Source organism: Oxyura jamaicensis, chromosome 2, assembly GCF_011077185.1.
Source record: "Oxyura jamaicensis isolate SHBP4307 breed ruddy duck chromosome 2, BPBGC_Ojam_1.0, whole genome shotgun sequence".
NCBI lineage: Eukaryota > Metazoa > Chordata > Aves > Anseriformes > Anatidae > Oxyura > Oxyura jamaicensis.
Genome location: NC_048894.1, coordinates 124,956,864 through 124,974,624, shown reverse-complemented (window position 1 = coordinate 124,974,624; position 17,761 = coordinate 124,956,864). Strand labels below are relative to the sequence as shown.

The 17,761-nt window shown below is 41.1% G+C and overlaps 1 long non-coding RNA gene across 1 annotated transcript; it reads right to left on the bottom strand.

Annotated features, from left to right (window-relative positions):
• Window positions 1-4,058: 4,058 nt before the first annotated feature.
• LOC118162642 lies at window positions 4,059-15,536 on the bottom strand. The gene is made up of 3 exons (XR_004748547.1): window positions 15,358-15,536; window positions 4,747-4,752; window positions 4,059-4,086 (listed from the first exon to the last, which is right to left on the bottom strand). It is a non-coding gene; the product is annotated as an uncharacterized LOC118162642 (long non-coding RNA).
• Between the last annotated feature and the right edge of the window lie 2,225 nt (window positions 15,537-17,761).

The window sequence follows — 17,761 nt, the reverse complement described above, 5'->3', positions numbered from 1 at the left end:
ACTGAGAAAACCTTGTGGCTGAGGAATCACTCCTATAAAGCTGGGATGCTGGCAGCCTGATAGGGTCTGGGAAAAGAAACATGTCGTGACAGTATTAGAACTATAATTAACATTGATGATGTGATTGGAATTTAGCAAGCAAGGCAAATCACCTGATCTACTTACACTGGTGGAAATGTTAAAAGGAATTCAAATTTCCAATGTTAAAAAGAATTCAGAATGTTACAAGAAAAGTGCTCCAGGCAACAGGCGGAGCTGCAAGTTTGAAGATATAAACAGACACAAACCCAACCCAAGCAAACAGATTGCTCAGCATCTGGAACAAAAAGTTGCAAGAACAGCAAAGGATTGCATCACTTTGTAGGATTTTACAAAGGCCAGTGTAGTGAACACAGACTGCGAGTACACAGGGGATGGACAATGGCTTTAGCTTACAGGAATAAGATAAATGGACAGAAATCCTGAAAACAAATGTGTTACTTTTAATTTTAATTCCAATTTGTTGTTATGGAAGAAGCAACAGCATTAACATTGTAAATCCCAGTCAGTGAAAGGCAAAATTCAGGATTTACTAGAATGTACCTTTCATTCTTGGGGTAAAGTTAAGAAGGAAATATAGCATAAATATTCACAGAAAATCTAGGCTGTTTGTAACAGCACAAGGAACTACTGTATTCCTTGAATATAAGCACTGTGGAGTTCAAAGTAGTTCATGTCCTTATTATCATCACGAGGGCATGTTTGGAGGAAAAGGAGACCAAAGTGAAACAAGTCTTTTGCAACAGGGAGCTGAAAGATCCCAGTTGTCCTGTGATTCATTTATTCAGGGAAGTCCCTCTTGCCCTCTGAAGAAGGCTGAAGAGGAACAGGGTAGGTCAATGTTCTGGGAAGCTTCAAGAATGCAGATAACTGCCAGAAGACATACTTGCTGTGGTCATTATGGGGAAAACCAAAACAAACCCAATGTCACTCTTTTCTCCTGTAGAGGCATGAAATCTCACCCTCAAAATGAATGTGTACATGAAATGTTTTCCACCATGTAAAAGGGAGGCCTTAGAAAGATGGTAATGCCAAACCTTTTAACGTGTTTTATATATCGGTGGTACTCTAGCATGCATATGGTCTGGATCTGTCTGGACCTTTGAGAGACTGTGGACAGGGGATACTAATGAGAGATATGTTGCTGTTTACTGGAAGACAATTTGGTAGGTCTGGTCCTGAGGAAATGTGTTATATTCCTGGATGTGACATTTTCATATGGGTATGCTTGAGATTTGCAAGGCCTGTTAGGACAGCTTTGTAGAAATGAAGATTTAACAAGGCCATCCCTTCCTGTGCAGATAATTCTCTATGGCTATCCAACCCTAAAATCATAGTTAGGTTTCATCATAGGAGGAACACACATATTTGTTTGGGTTGTGCCTCATTCTTGCAGTGTTTCACAGGAAACAGTAAAATCTGCAGTATCTGGGGGAGGACTGGGTAGATGACATTTTGACACGGGGAAAAAAATAAAAAAATAAAACAGAAAATTGAACAATTTTCTGGATTAAAGCTAAACTGCCATATTGGCAAAGTTCTGTGCATAACTACAACTGGAGAGAGAAGCTAAGAAACCAAAATGTACAGGGAGACCATAATAAGGATTCACTGCACAGGAATAAATTTGGCCCCATCAAAGATGACAAAGTCAGATGACACATGGATATATATATATATATATATATAATTTAGCTGTCTCAACCTCTGTAAAGATATTCAGATTACAAGTCTAAAAGTTAAAGGCATGACAGTGATGTTCATGAAGCATTAACAGAAAAATCTAAAAGGAAACAGGAAGGTCACAAAAGAACTGCAAACTCTCTTAAAAGAAGGGCCTGAGGTGTCTTATATTGGCTAAGACATAATGGTGTGTCATACATATGCTTTGAAGAGTAGTCCTCAAGCCATTAATCATAACAAAACACTTGTAACCACAGGACCTGCTACTAATCTATTTCTCATAGTAAGCTGGCATGTGGTGCCTGCTCATTCTGTGATACAGCCCAGAACAGTTCCTTTACCTTTGGGAACTATTATTTCTGACTTCTTTTCCTCTCTTTATATTCTGCCTGAATCTGTGATGCTAATTATTTCATAAACACCTTGTTCATCAAGCTTCAAAAATAAGAAAAAATATTTCCACCTTCTAGACTAGATATAGCCCTGACATGGATGGAACAGCTGTGCAGATAAAACCACTTATGCTTTTTGCCCTCCCTCACTGTAGGTAAAGGCACACCACTTTCCTCTGTAAACTGCACATACACTTTTCTAGTATTATTTGGGGATATCCTGAGTTTGTAAGAGAGCAGTAGTTATCACAAACTACCACCACTGGTATAGTCATTACTTTAATGACCACTTCAGGTTTTAGAAGAGATGCCAAAGACTTGACCGACACTTCAGCAGCTCCATATCCACATTCTCCTGACACTCACCTCTGTGCAGCGGTAGTCCCTACAGCTAGACTCATTCTGAATTGAAACATGGTATTCATATATTCACGTTATGGTTGTACCTTAGCCTAGATTAAATCTGCACCTTGACAATGGTGCAAGTAAAAATAATAAATAATAATAACAACAATAGTAATACTAAAAGTGTGGTGCCAGGGAGCATTCCAGGGCACAGCAACTTCAGTATCTATTTTTAAATTGTTGGAAAGGTCCCTACATGGCTTCTGGTTTTGGTATGGGACACGTGCCATTCTTCCAAACAATGCCAAGACGTAGCTTATGAGTCAGCAATGGGTAGGGATGATTCACAATATACAGTTTACATGAACTCATCTTATTCTTGAGACTGAGAATGCATAGGCATGAGTAGTTTGAACAGAAGCTTCCCCAAGACATGTGTCTTCAAAGCCAGAAGACAGTCTCAGCTCAAAAGAACAGCACTTCATGCTACCTCATAGTTTAGACATAACCTGTATACCAGCTGAAGTCTCTAGTTCACAGCATTTCCTGTGTTTTGCATTTGTTTCAGATTAGTCTGTAAATGTTTCTACTCAGAAACCACACTTCCCTTCACTGTGTTCCTAGCACAAAGAAGTCTTACATCTGATTAGGATGTTAACTAACAGAAGCAAAATGAATGAAAATCCTAACATTCATTTGAAGATCCTACTGCTGATGATGAATAGGTAAGTGATTAAAGGTATTATCTCCAGCCCTCTTGCAATAATATATGTCTCAGTGTGCAACACACAGTGGCAACATACATGGTTAGCAGTGGATTGAAAGAAGACAGTTCAGTATTTGTCTGCAGCATAACACTAAAACAGATTGTACATGAAGCATCAAAGCAATATAACCACCCTGGTGTCCGGTTTCAGGTTTTCAGTGTCTATCCCAATAAATACAAGCTATTTTTAATACCTTATATATGTCTTTACATCTTTATTACTGTATAACCAAAATAAATAAATAAATAAAGTGTTGTTTTCACCATTTTAAAATGAATCAATCTGTTATGAGTTAGAGAGGTTTCCTGGAAGTGACTACTTCAGGCACCTCCAGGCCGAGAAAGCCACTTTGGTGCCTAATCTTTTGCAGTCCCACAAAAGCTCTTCCCTTGTGCCTTTGACTCTGAATTACCACATGGGCTTGGGGACTGAGTAAGAGCCTCAGGTGGCCTCCAGGAGCTGTGACCAGCACAGACATTGGCACTGCCCCACCAAGACACAGGGTTGTGCTCAGCTGGCTCTGCCCTCATACCCTCTTCCCAGCTGCTCCCAGGGAAGGACTGCAACGCTACATACAGGCTTGGGGCAGAGTGGCTGGAAAGCTGTGCAGAGCAAAAAGATCTGTGAGTCTTGGTCGATGCTCACCTAACATGAACCAGCAGTGTGCCCAGGTGGTCAAGAAAGCCAACAGCATCCTGGCTTGTATCAGGAATAGTGTAGCCAGTAGGACCACGGAGGTGATAGTCCCCCTGTACTCTGCTCTGGTGAGGTTGCACCTTGAGTAAAGTGTTCTGGTTTGGGCCCCTCACTACACAAACAGCATCGAGGACCTGGAACATGTCCACAGAAGGGCTACGAAGCTGGTGAAGGGCCTGGAACACAAGTCCTATAAAGAGCGGCTGAAGGAACTGGGGTTGTTTAGTCTGGAGGAGGCTCAGGTGAGACCTTGCTCTCTACAGCTACCTGAAAGGAAGTTGTGGGGAGCTGGAGGTTGGCCTCTTCTCGCAGATAACTAGTTATAGGACTAGAGGGAATGGCCTCAAGGTGGGCCAGGGGAGGATCAGGTTGGAAATTAGGAGACATTTCTTCTCAGAAAGAGTAGTCAGGCATTGGAACGGGTTGTCCAGGGAGGTGGTGGAGTCACCGTCCCTGGGTGTGTTTAAGGAAAGGTTGGACGTGCTGCTTAGGGACATGGTTTAGTGGGTGACATTGGTGGTAGGGGGATGGTTGGACCAGCTGACTTTGGAGGTCTTTTCCAATCTTAACGATTCTGTGATTCTATGACTGGCAGCGGGGGGAGAGAGACATGTGAAAGGAAGCGATTTAGGTGGAAAAAAGGGAAAATGGCCTTAGCACAGAGGCTGTGGGTGCCTTTGAAAGGGCTAGGATGGGTCTGGCCTCTCAGGAAAGACTTGGAAGGAACTTGGGCCGGGAGGTGTGCACCCACCCCGCCAGGTAGTTGTATTTAAATGCGCCTGTGGAAAGCACTAACAACAGTTTAGTTACTCATGCTTATTCACGCACTTCTAACAACGACTTTATTTAATAAAGAAATATCATCATGAAATGAGTCTCCCGCGTGATCTGTGCACCCCCGTTTCAAGGCGTTCAGCAGCACGACGCTTTTTAAGGCTTTTCGAGAGCGACCCTTCCTCCTCCCCAGCCCGGGCCGTGCCCAAGCAGGCGGCGCCCCCGGCTCCCCCTGCTCCCGCCACCCCGCCTCCGCCGCCGGCGTGACAGAGGCGGCTGTGCGGGCCCCTACTGCCCCCTTCCTCCCCCTGCGTGAACTCCACTCTCCGTCACGCCGTTCTGCGGCTGGGCAGCGTCCCACCTGCCACGGCGGGAGAGAAAAACGCTGCCCCGGGCGGCTTAATCGGGGCGTGTAAGGGCCGCCGGGGCAGCCCCGCCTCACGCGTCCCGCCGCCGCCCGCCCGGCATGGCGCGGGCGCCACCCGGTGGCCACCGCGCTGAGGTGCGCCTGAGGCGAACCCGGAGTGGGGACGTGCGTGCCCATGGCTGGGGCATGAGTTCTGGAGTGTGAGCCCCGAATTTAGCAATTCTTGAGAAACAATAAAGAAATAATAGAAATATAAAAATAAAAAGATGGAAGAAATAATACTAATAAAAAAAACACTTGGGTGGGAGGGGGTTCGGTGTTTACATGGCTTAATATGGCATGCTGCAGACCCTGGAAAATTCACCCTGAAGTGTTGGATTAGGGCCTCACCAAGACAAATAAATCTATTGAAAGACGAGGGGAGGAGAAGGAGTCTTCAGGGCGGCGGGGCCCAGCCTGCGTGTACAGGCCTGTCTTGTCCATGCAGCCCTGCTGTCAGCATCCCTACAAAGCTAGGGTGCGAACCCCACCAGAGCTCACCCCTGGCCGTTCCATAGGCACACAGCCTTATGGCAGCAGCACTCCTCAGTGCCAGCATGTTTTTGTCTCGTGCCACTGACTCCAAAGGTGTAGAGCAGCATGGAGGGAGGTGTGAGGATTTCCAGCACCCTCCTTTCTGTGGTGTTTTCTTCTTACCCATGTAGGAGCCCTTTATAAGGAAAGACTGAGAGACCTGGGCCTGTTCAGGCTTGAGAAGTCTGAGAGGGGATCTTTTCAATGTTGACAAAATATCTGAAGTGTGGGAGATGGTGGGATTTGGCCAACCTTTTTTCAGTGGGGACAGGACAAGGGGCAATGGCCACAAAATGGATCACAGGAAGTTCCGCACCAACATGCGAAATAACTTCTTCATGGTGAGGGTGACAGAGCACTGGAACAGGCTGCCCACAGGTTGTTGAGACTCCTTCTCTGTAAATATTCAAGGCCCATCTAGATGCCTACATTGGTAACCTGCCCTAGGGAACTTGCTTTGGCATGAGGGTATGACCCAATGATCTCTTGAGGTCCTTTCCAACCCCTGCAATTCTCTGGAGATACTCTGCTTCTTGGATGCCCTATCCAGTGTTGTCCCTAGAGAAGGGAGGACTGGCTAGCGGGGCACAGGGCTCTTGATGTCCTCCTGTGGTGAAAGACCCTGGGCAGGCTGCGCTGTGCATAACCCTGGGGCCCTGCTGCCTGCTTACTGTGTAATTTTTCAGCACAGACTCCCCCCAAGACATTCTTATTTATATTGCATATTTTATGTGGTTAGTAGTGAAAACTTGTAATCTATAATATATATATATATTATTATTATTATTATTATTTATATTGAAGGAGGTAGGTACATCTTGTGGTTAGAATTAAAGTTGACGAGTACTCTTGTTTCCTGGGCTATGTGATATGGACCTTTTGACTCCTCTCTGCCATATTTTCCTAAGAGTTTTCAGATATCCCTTGAGCTCTAGAGGCCATTCAGACCTTCTAGGAGAAATTAAAAACAACAAATAAAAGTAATGGCAGCATTTTGTTACTATGACTTTCAATAATTTATGTATCTTCCTATCTATGCTGCTGTTTTCATGGATTAAGTGGCTTTTTTAGTTCTCCTTTCTCTCTCTCTCTCTCTCTCTCTCTCTCTTTTCCTTAAATAAGGAGAAAGATTATTTTTATTTATTTTTTTTTTTTTTTCCTGTGGCTTCAGTGATGTTGCAGAGGCCTGTTTAAATAAATTCCTTTGCATATTTTTGTGAACTTTTTAATGAAATAAGCACAGTGTTATTTATTTATTGCTAAATACTAATTTTATACCCAAGTGAAGTACTGAGGGAGGAAAAGTAAAGCTGACAATTTCAAATGATCAACAAATCCACTAATACGTCAGTCAATATTGAAAAAGGTCAGGGTTATCACAATCGTAGCGATGCAGCAGTAGTAGCCCAAAGGGAACATGCATGGGGCAGCAGAGAGAGAAGTCAAACACAATCTTGCACAGTCTGTACAGCATGGCTATTTTCAGCTGCATGCCTAGGCAACAGGAGTGAAGCCTCATACATTCAGTTCCTGCAGACCTGAAGCTGGCAACCTTCCAGCAGTGGCTAGCATAGCAGATGCACAAGACACTTCATATTTCTTCCCATTATTGCCTTAAACACAGGAAAGAAAGAAATAAAACTTGTCCCATTACTACTAGTCCTGTCTCACAGCTGCTCATCCTTGTACAGGAATGAAAGAAAGATTATTTTTTTCTTCCTTTGCAGTGAATCCCATTTTACATCAGCTCATCCTCGGTAGCATTTTCAGTCTCTTATTTCCAAATACAATACATGGGATACAGTCTGAACATAGAGGAGGGAACATACAATTTCTTAAGCCTGAAGGCAGATCAAGAAGAAAAAAGTATGCATTTTCTTCCTGTTGCATCCAGAGAGTGATTCAACAGAGATATAGTGACTGCAACTAGCATAATCTATTGGTATCAGATCAGTACCAGCCTGTAAGAAGAGTAGAAATAGCACCATTAAGATGCCTAGAATTGCTGTGTCTCTGTATTCTTGCTTACAGCACAGCCATTGCAGAAATTGGAGATGTCTCCTTGCACCTTCACCTTTTCAATTTCACTCTGCTTTGATAAGCTGAAATCTATCTTGACTGGAAAATGTAGTAATGAAATACTGACTTGGATGAAAATTTACTGTCAAAATTCCTTTTCACATCAGTGGGATAGGATTCATTTTAAGAATTTAGTACCTCCAACTTTTATCTGTTTCTGCTCTTCTAGTTTATATTAGGAGTAATGATCTAGCATAAAAACTTCTACTGGTATATAAAAAAGCAAAAAGGTAATTTTAATGCATCAGAAATGAATGTGTTCAGCTCCTGAGAAAAAGCACTTCTACCTTCTTAGCCTTTATTATTTCTTCAAGACTTAAACAACCAAGCATTCTTAAGAAGGGCCCACTTCATCAGTCATCTTGCTCTGATAGTTTATCACTTGAAGTCAATCCCTGCTCTATTAAGAATGTATCCCTGATGCTGGGAAGCAATTTCCTGGACAAAAGAAACTCCGTAAACCACGTCTACAGATTGGCCATACAGTGCAAATAATGTTCTTTGCACTGTGGGAGCACAGATAGAACTACATATGAGAGATAATGATTCTGATTTTTTATTATTATTCAGTTCTTTATTATTAATCAGTTCTCTGATTTTTTTTTATTATTATTTTTTAATTTATGTTATGTATGATCTTCTGACACTGGTTCTCCAAGGATGAAGTGGAAAGACTGAGCTTCATTTATAGAATCCTTTCATCCTGCCTCGGAGGCTAGCTGTCTCCTTGCAGAAAGCTCTCTCCTCCAAAAGGGGAAATCTGTCCAGGCAAAGCTGCAGATAGACAATAGCTTTGGCCTGAAGATCTTGACTGCCTTAGATTGCAAAAGGCCTTACAGATGCGGTAGTGAAATCCCTTAGGCAAGCCCATTTCACAGACTCTGTGAAAGACTGGGAGGTGAAACTGGATTTTTCTGACTAGAAGGTGAATCAGAATGTACAAAGCCTTCTTTTCTCATCTGTCTCATTAGATCTTTTAGCCTTGGTCTGCTGATAACTAAGAGCATCTGAGACAATGTTGAATCACTGTTTTTTTTTCCCAGATTTCTTAGTTGGACTCTTGGTGAAAGACAAGGGAGAGCAATCCTTATCAGGGGAGGGACAGTATTACTCCTAAATCATTGAGTCACTGCAGAGTCTCACATCTCTGACACATAGTTCCTTCTAGTATCACTCTCTCCATCTCAGTTTTTTGTTATTCTTTACAATGGACCCCAGGCTAAAAGCACATTTTATTCCAGAATAAATTATAATTCACAACTACGCATCAGTTAAACACAGCAGGTATTGTTTACATATGTCTGTATTTACAGTTTGCCTGAAGCAATCATTCTGCCACTGTAATAAGTCCTGTTGTTGTTGTGGGATTACATGCTCATTTGAATGTTTATTATTTTTTGTTTTAATACAAGAAAAGAAGAAAAGGTGAGAAGTTTTTCAGTATGACATTCAGAGTTTTATTTGTGGAGTCTCAATTGACTTCTTCAAGAGTAGAACATCCTGAAACTAGCTGCTGAAAATGCCTTCAATTCAATAGGTTATCAGAATATAAACTTGTTTAACCATAGTGAGGAAACAGTCATGAGAAGTGATTACAGAATATTTCAGAAGCTTTTTGCTTTTTTTTTTTTTTAATAATGTATTTCCTATTTAAATAATTATTAAATAATATGTATATAATCACTGAAATTGTTCATTTGTGTAAAATTGCCTTTTTAAACAGCAAATGGTAAATTTACAATGTCATTTTTCTGTTTCTGATAAAATGACACCAAGTGATATATTCACTTTTAAAACTATAGGCAGTTTGAACACTTTCTAATTTTGGGCACATAATTTAGATAACAGCTAAGATCATTTGCAGAGAACTGAAGCCCTCTGATTTGTCCTCCAGACAGACCTGCTCTTCATGACTCACTGTATCGCAGGATCCTAGTTACTTTCCTCATTTAAGTGCATAATTTGGATGCCTTCAGTTAAGCAGTATGACATTCCTTTTTCCTTGGTGTCTCATTCCTTAATCTAGAAAAGGCTTGCCCAATTAACTCCTTGGGCACTTGACATACTTTACTCAACAGTGCTGCTTCTGGTGCCCCCCAAAAATGGCCTTAAAAAAGGCAGTTTAATTGACTTCAGGCATATAAAAAGAGTGATGAACATTTTTTTTTTTTTTTTTTTTTTTTTTTTAAGTGACATGTTTGAACAAATAATCACCTCGTATCCTTGGATTTAATAAGGCAGTCTAAGTCATTGGCATTAATGTAAATTATTTTTCTGAGACATCAAGGCTATGCAATTTGAGTTCAGTTACACTGCACCTTTCCTATTTATGCCTTGTATGTTGGAAGTGGTGATGCTGCCAAGCTGGAACATGGTGGCATGAAAGGATCTCACTGTGATGGTGGAGAAGATCTTATACGTGTTTTCTGAGAGATGGATGTCCAAGAACCATGGCAGAGGTGTGAGATCCAGCTTCCATCAGTCTTGCTGGGGCAAGGGAAAGAAAGGTTGCAATAATGATGTCCTTAGAGTCAAAGGGGGACATGGTGAAAGTACCTATCTCCAAGCAACTGATCTGCCAGGCATATGGACCTGTATAAGTATGCATAGACAAATGTTCAAACCAAACCATGCTAGAACCATAAAATACTTTCACGACCTTTTAAAGCTTAACAGTAACAACTTTTTGCCCTCATTTGTACCTAGAGCAATTCTTTATGTCCAACACTTCATTATTTGTGTCAAAGGGCACTTAATGTGAAAGGTGTTTTTGTAAGGAGACTGAATTTGTTATGATGACAAATGTATTTCAAGAGGATGCCTTTAGGCTGTGTGGGGAAAATGGTGCAACCAGAATATGAGCATGTGAAATTTAACTGGTGGTTGAAGTAATTTGCTCAATAATTTGGTTTCTATTTCATGAAGTCTGGAAGAATTCAAGCAAAGAAAAGGAGTAGAATGTAATCTTTGTAAGGGGCTATTTCTGAACACCCTGATGCTCATATTCTCTCATTTTATAAAACCTAGGGTAAAAAAGAGCTATGCTTTTTGCACAGTTAGACTAAACCATGCAACTCACAAAAGCTGCATTTCACTGCTTGATGTAATGTAGTTCTGCCTGAATTCATGCCAGTAGCAGTCTCACACCACAGCACACCGCAACTTGCTTTATTTGACCCACTTATTCAAGAGCAGTTATTTTAGAGTTTTAGTACTGGCTGATACTAAATTTAATTACTCCATCATTCAGGAGAGAGAAAAAATGAAAAATAGTGTATTAAAACACTCCAAAATAATTTTCAACAACATTTCTCTAATCAAAGATACACATTTTCAAAATTGGCACTTTAAAATTCTGGGACAATAAATTATTAGTGTCTGCATAATCTCAACAAAACATGAAAGCTCACTGTACAATGTCCTGTTTCAGTGCACCACACTGAATTGCTAGTCTGAACTAGCACAGTCTTCATCCGTCCTTTTTATCTGTCTTGTATACTTGGGAAGGATAGCAAAGGAATGAGAAAGCATTTCATTTCATTTTGCAGTAGAATATTAAAAAAAATAAAAATAGTCTGCTGGTGTTTCAGAATCCAAAGTGCTTTATTTAAAAATAGGTGCAAATAATGAAACTTTTCTGATATCCCCGTCACTTGTTCAAGTAAAATCCTTCTCCAAATTATTTTCTAAATTCACATATGTTTATAATTATGTCATGTTATATAGTAAGATACTAAATATAAAAAGAAATTGTATCTTCTCTCTTTTTCTAATAAGGCATATGTACAAACATTTAACCCTTCTATTTGACATATATAAAAGAACATTTTAGAAACACATTACACAGAAGTCAAAAAAAGGTAAAGGTATATAAAGTGTTCTACTGCCTAGAGGTTGCCATTTGGGGGAAGTTGGCTTTTCAAGTGTTCAAAGGCATAAAAAAAAATCCTTTGTTTGCACATTCCAGGTCTTAATCCATAGTCAGGCAACTAGATTTATATCCCTAGGGATTCCATTTCTGTATCAAGAAACTTTACAAAAAAAAAAAAAAAGAATATAAATAAATAAAAGAAGAAGATTTACAAAAATTTAAAAGCTAAGGATTTAGGTTTGTGTTTTGGTTTGGTTTGGTTTGGTTTGTTAATTTTTGTAATATTGTTCTTATGCTTGAGACTTCTCTTTATTGAATTACAGCTCTGACAATTTAGGATTCTCAGAACACCTGCTAATGTACATCAAGTATCCAAAATACACCTTCAGGGGGGATGACACAGTTTTATCTGTATTGTTTTTGCTAGTAATTTACATGACCTTCAGTTGTAATAGAGGCTTTGGAATGAAGAGGAGTAAATCTGCCACATTCCTGTAAGACAAAAAAAAAAAAAAAGTAAAATAGAAATGGTTTGTTGTCATATCTGGAGTGAAAATCTGTTCCACAGCTACCTGTGCCATTGTATCATAATTTCTAAACTTAAATCTTTGTTTTTAGTATATAGTCTTGCACTTCGCAATATTTCTGCTTGTAGATTTTTATTTATTTATTTTTAATTCTGCTATTTTAAGAAAATTCTGAGGATTTTTCTTTACCTCTGGAACAATCTTTTTCTTCCTTTGGAATTAGTTTAAGCTCAGGGAGAAGGAAAATCCCAAAAGGAAAAGCAATTTCACTTCTCAAACTTATGGGTAAATAACATCTATCTGTAGTCTGTAACTAGACTGGGTCTTTGTTTTCTTGCCATTCTTTCACCTTTATACAGTTTACATTGAAAGGACATATTAGCATCTTTGCATAAATTATAGGTTCTTGCCTACTTCCATTTCCACAGAGATTAGCCTGACAAAGGCCTATCTTACAGAGATTTTTTTTCCCCATCTGGCTACAGCAGCAGATGACAAATCCACCACTTTCTTTTACAGTTGTTGCAGCAGCCATTGAAAATATATGCAGTATTACAAATCATCCAGTCATGACTTTTTATTTCAGCTTTTTTCAGTAGATATTTTTTTTCCCTTGCTACCAAGACTTTTCCTTCACCTACTGGTATGTGCTTTTCAGGAACTTTGTAGGTAGGAAATACAAGTTGAAAGTATGATTAGATTTTTTACAGCTCCCAGGAAAAGTAAAGTATAGTTACTACTCATTTGGTCCTTTCCCAGCCAATTCTGTCAGACACCGAGCCCAAGAGTCCCCTGAGGTCTATTAGGAGAACACACAGGTTTGATGCTGATTCATCCTGTGCCTTTTTTCTCCTTCTTACCTCAGTGATATACAGATCCAATCTTTCTCATGTGATGTGGGAGAAGCTGCACCAGTGACCAGTTGCCCTCATGGCCATTAAATCTTTAATCTGGTCAGGATTTAGGGGGGTAATTAATGCCTGTTTGGGCAGGGAAAAAGACTTACATATAGGAAATCTAAGCTGCAAATGAATACAAGCATCAGTGGTCTTAGCCAGCCATCTAGAAAATGCCCTCATGCAATACTATTTGTTGGTGGTGATGGTGGTTCTTTTCTTTGTTTTAGTAGGAAAAAAGAAGTGTTGTGCACAATTTCTCATTGCAGAGAAAAAGGAAAATTGAATCACAACAGATTGTGATATCTGAAACTTTCTATTTTGGCTGAGTTGAGCTTTTTTTTTTTTTTTTTTTTTTTTTTTTTCCTTTCTTCCTGCCTTCCTTCCTTCCTTCCTAAAACCGAAATGGACCAACTCCAAATATCTGTATGTGATATAAAAAGAAAAAAAAAAAAAAAAAGACTGCAACAAATTATTTTTCCATATGGACTTTATGTCTACCATGTAGATGATCTCTTGATGAAGGGCTGAGTTTAGTAAAAAGTTGGATAGAGACTGTCTTGCTCTTCAGGTAAGTAACTCTTCAGGAAAAAAGGTTACTTTCAGTTTTCTAAGGGACATCATGGTATGTAGTAAACTGCCCTGAGCCTTGTGCATTGAGCTCTGTTAATTCACCTAATTCCTATTCTGTTCACCAGAGCTGTGAACAAACTCAAAATACAGACCTGAAATCATGCAAACCCAAATGTTGTGATATACCAAATTGCTAGCACATTGTCAGTGCCTTTCTTCATAATGTGTCTGTGGTACTGTACATAAAATGTAGGGGAAAGAAGGATAGTCATGAGGTTATTTTCTGCCTGGTGAATTAGTATCAACTCAGTCTGATCATGAATACTTAAAAATTATCATAATATCACCCAATACTTTAAAATTATCATAAATACAGAGAATAAGAAGGTATCACAGAATCACAGAACTGTAGGGGTTGGAAGGGACCTCAAAAGATCATTGGGTCCAACCCCCCTGCCAAAGCAGGTTCCTCAGAGCAGGCTGCCCAGGTAGGCGACCAGATGGGCCTTGAATATTTCCAGAGAAGACAACTCCACAACCTCTCTAGGTAGGCTGTTCCAGTGCTCCGTCACTCTCACCGTGAAGAAGTTCTTTCGCATGTCGGTGCGGAACTTCCTGTGTTCTATTTTGTGGCCATTGCCCCTTGTCCTATCCCCACAAACCACTGAGAAGAGGTTAGCTACATCCTTCTGTCTCCCACCCCTCAGATATTTGTACACATTGATAAGATCCCCTCTCAGTCCTCTCTTCTCCAGACTGAACAGACCCAGGTCTCTCAGCCTTTCTTCATAGGGAAGATGCTCCAGGCCTCGTATCATCTTTGTGGCCCTCCGCTGCACTCTTTCTAGGAGATCCCTGTCTTTTTTGTACCGGGGAGCCCAGAACTGGACACAGTACTCCAGGTGAGGCCTGACCAGGGCAGAGTAGAGGGGGAGGATCACCTCCCTTGACCTGCTGGCCACGCTCCTTTTCATGCACACCAGGATCCCATTAGGCCTCTTGGCCACCAGGGCACACTGCTGGCTCATGGTCAACCTGTCGTCCACCAGGAACCCCAGGTCCTTCTCCTCCGAGCTATTCTCCAGCAGGTCGTCCCCCAGCCTGTACTGATACTTCTGGTTGTTCCTTCCCAGGTGCAGGACTCTACAGTTGCTCTTATTAAACCACACCTGGTTTCTTCCTGCCCAGCTCTCCAGCCTGTCTAGGTCTCACTGAATGGCAGCACAGCCTTCTGGCTTGTCAGCCACTCCTCCCAGCTTTGTGTCATTGGCGTACTTGCTGAGGGCAGACACTATTCCCTCATCAAGGTCGTCGATGAAGATGTTGACCAGACCCAGCACTGACCCCTGGAGAACACCACTAGTCACAGGCCTCCAGCCGGACTCTGCTCCGCCGATCACCACCCTCTGAGCTCTGCCAGTCAGCCAGTTCTCAACCCACCTCGCCGCCCACTCATCTATCCCACACTTTCTCAGCTTTGCTAGCAGGATGTCATGGGAGACAGTATCGAAAGCCTTGCTAAAGTCAAGGTAGATGACATCCACCGCTCTCCCCCCATCTACCCAGCTGGTGATGCCGTCATAGGAGGCAACAAGGTTGGTCGAGCACGACTTCCCCTTGGTGAATCCATGCTGACTACTCCTCATAACATTCTTCTCTTCCAATTGCTTGGAGGTGTCATCCAGAACAAGCTGCTCCAACACCTTTACAGGGACCGAGATGAGACTGACTGGCCTGTAGTTTCCCGGATCCTCCTTCCTGCCCTTCTTGAAGACCGGAGTGACACTGGCTATCCTCCAGTCTTCAGGCACCTCACCCATTCTCCAGGATCTTTCAAAGGTGATAGAGAGCGGTTCGGCAATCACATCTGCCAGCTCCCTTATCACACGCGGATGCATCCCATCAGGACCCATGGATTTGTGTGTGTTGAGCCCACTCAGACACTCCCAAACCACTCTCATGTCTATGAGGGGGGAGCCCTCCATTTCCCAGGCCCTTTGTCCTATTGCCACAGACCAGGAGTCCTGGGGGAGTGTCCTTGAAGCAAAGACTGAAGCAAAGAAAGCATTCAGTACCTCTGCCTTCTCGGCATCTTCTGAGACCAGTACCCCCCCTTGTTCAACAAGGGACCCACATTATCCCTAGTCTTCCTCTTGCTGTTTACATACTTGAAAAAAACCCTTCTTATTATCCTTTATCTCTTTGGAGATAAACCCAATACTTTAAAATTATCATAAATACAGAGAATAAGAAGGTAAGGAAACAAGTTATTGAGAGAAACAACACAAAGAAAAATGGGAGACAAAGCTCTTCTGTTTTTGTGGTTTGTGTTGCAAAATGAAAGTATCAGAACAAAAATCCATGCTGTTAATCAATATTAAAGACAAACATGAAAAGCAAAATTCATCTTAAGAGTAGTATTTGAGTTGCCATAAAAATTGATGATTGTAGAATCTGTAGGATTTGTTCCCATCTATCACTAATCCAAAGCAGTGCAAAGAATTTAAAAGCCTACTTTAAGATGGTAGACATAGAGTGACTTATTTAAACTTCTTGCTTTCACTTAAATTGCATACCAACATGTAAGTAATGAGACTTTTCTCTGTTTTCCCCTCTAACCACAGCCTATGTGTAAAACCAGGTAGCAGAAATTTTAGCTCACATCTCTATTAAATTGGGTAATGACTATTCACCGTGCAGTCTTTGGCAAGTAGAGACAGGGCAACTGTTCAAGAAAAACAAGAAATTTCCTGCTGTATATGAACTGCTCATAAACACTTGAGCCCTGGCACTTTTTACTCAAACCCTGCAGGTCTCAGATGCCTAGTATTAATAGACACTGCTAATTACAAGCAGTGTGGTTAAGGCAAATGCTTAGCCATACAGAACATTAATTGACTCTGTTGTTGGGGAAAATGAAAGGCTGTGTGGGGAGAACTATTTTCCCAGTGAGAAGGCCCAAGTCACTGCAGCTTTTGCTGTTTTGTTCATATTTTCCCAGAGCAGGTCTAGATTTAGCTTGCATTCTCCACCTTAGAAGACCAAGGAGGTAACTGTGATTCCACAGTTCCTTTCTGGCTCCCCTGGTTCAAGGTGGGAGGTAGCCTGCTAATGACCTATTACCACCAAGTTTCCACAGCCATGATGGCCAGGTCTTTAGTGAAGTCAAAACTTGGTTCATTGCCTTTGCTCTAGCCCTGCTAATCTCTACCTACCCGTGTCTTGTATGTGAATACCTTCTGACCCTGTTTCTCAGTAAGCTGTGCTGGGTATCACAGCAGAAGAAAAAATAAAACAAGACCTCCCATTCATGTTTAAGCTATTCAAAGAATTTACATGAGCTGCATCCTGTATTTCTGATCTTCATTCTGTAGCACAAAGCCATGTCTGGAATACAATTTATTGGTTTGTTCTGGCTCCTTCTTACCCAAGGCATGGCCATTTTAACTTTTGAAAATACTTGAAGGCTCATTCCATCAATCTACCAGCTTACTGTATGAAATTAAGGACTATAGAAACACCTTGGGTCAATAGCCAGGAGACAAATGAAAAGGGGTTGACTGAGGAGGAGGTAAAAGAAAGACAGCAGTAATAATACTTCATTTCCACAGCAGAAAGTCTGTTATATGTGATCCCTAGGAATTTCCCCACTCCAAGGCAAAGCTAGTCAAGAGCTAGAGAAATTATCATTAGCAGTAAAAAAGTCTTAGTATATTCTTATAACCTGTTTATTCAGTGTCTCCAGCTGAGTGGGAAGAATTTCACTTTTATGACACAATTTAAAGAATGGAGAGATTAACTCTAGGAAATCTCTGTAGAAATTAACATTTCATCTGAACTAAGAAAGAAAAAAGTTATTTTTGCTTTATTTCTCAGGGACAGTTAAAAAGGTTAATGACCCAAACCGGCACCTTTACTGCCTTTTTCTTTTCGTTTTTCTTTCTTTCACTGATCTGCTGTTGTGCAGCAAGTGAAAACAGAGTGTTGTGGAATAAAGGGGCAAATCCACCAATTTACAGAGAGCCCCTTACTTTGCACAGCATATAAGGGGTTAGGTTTCAGCAGGTTTCTAACAGGAGTCATGGCTGACTATATGATTTTATGGAGGTAGAGTAAACCTGAAGGAAGTACAACTGAGGCAATAAACAAGCAGATCTTACAGTCCCCCTCTAAACTGGA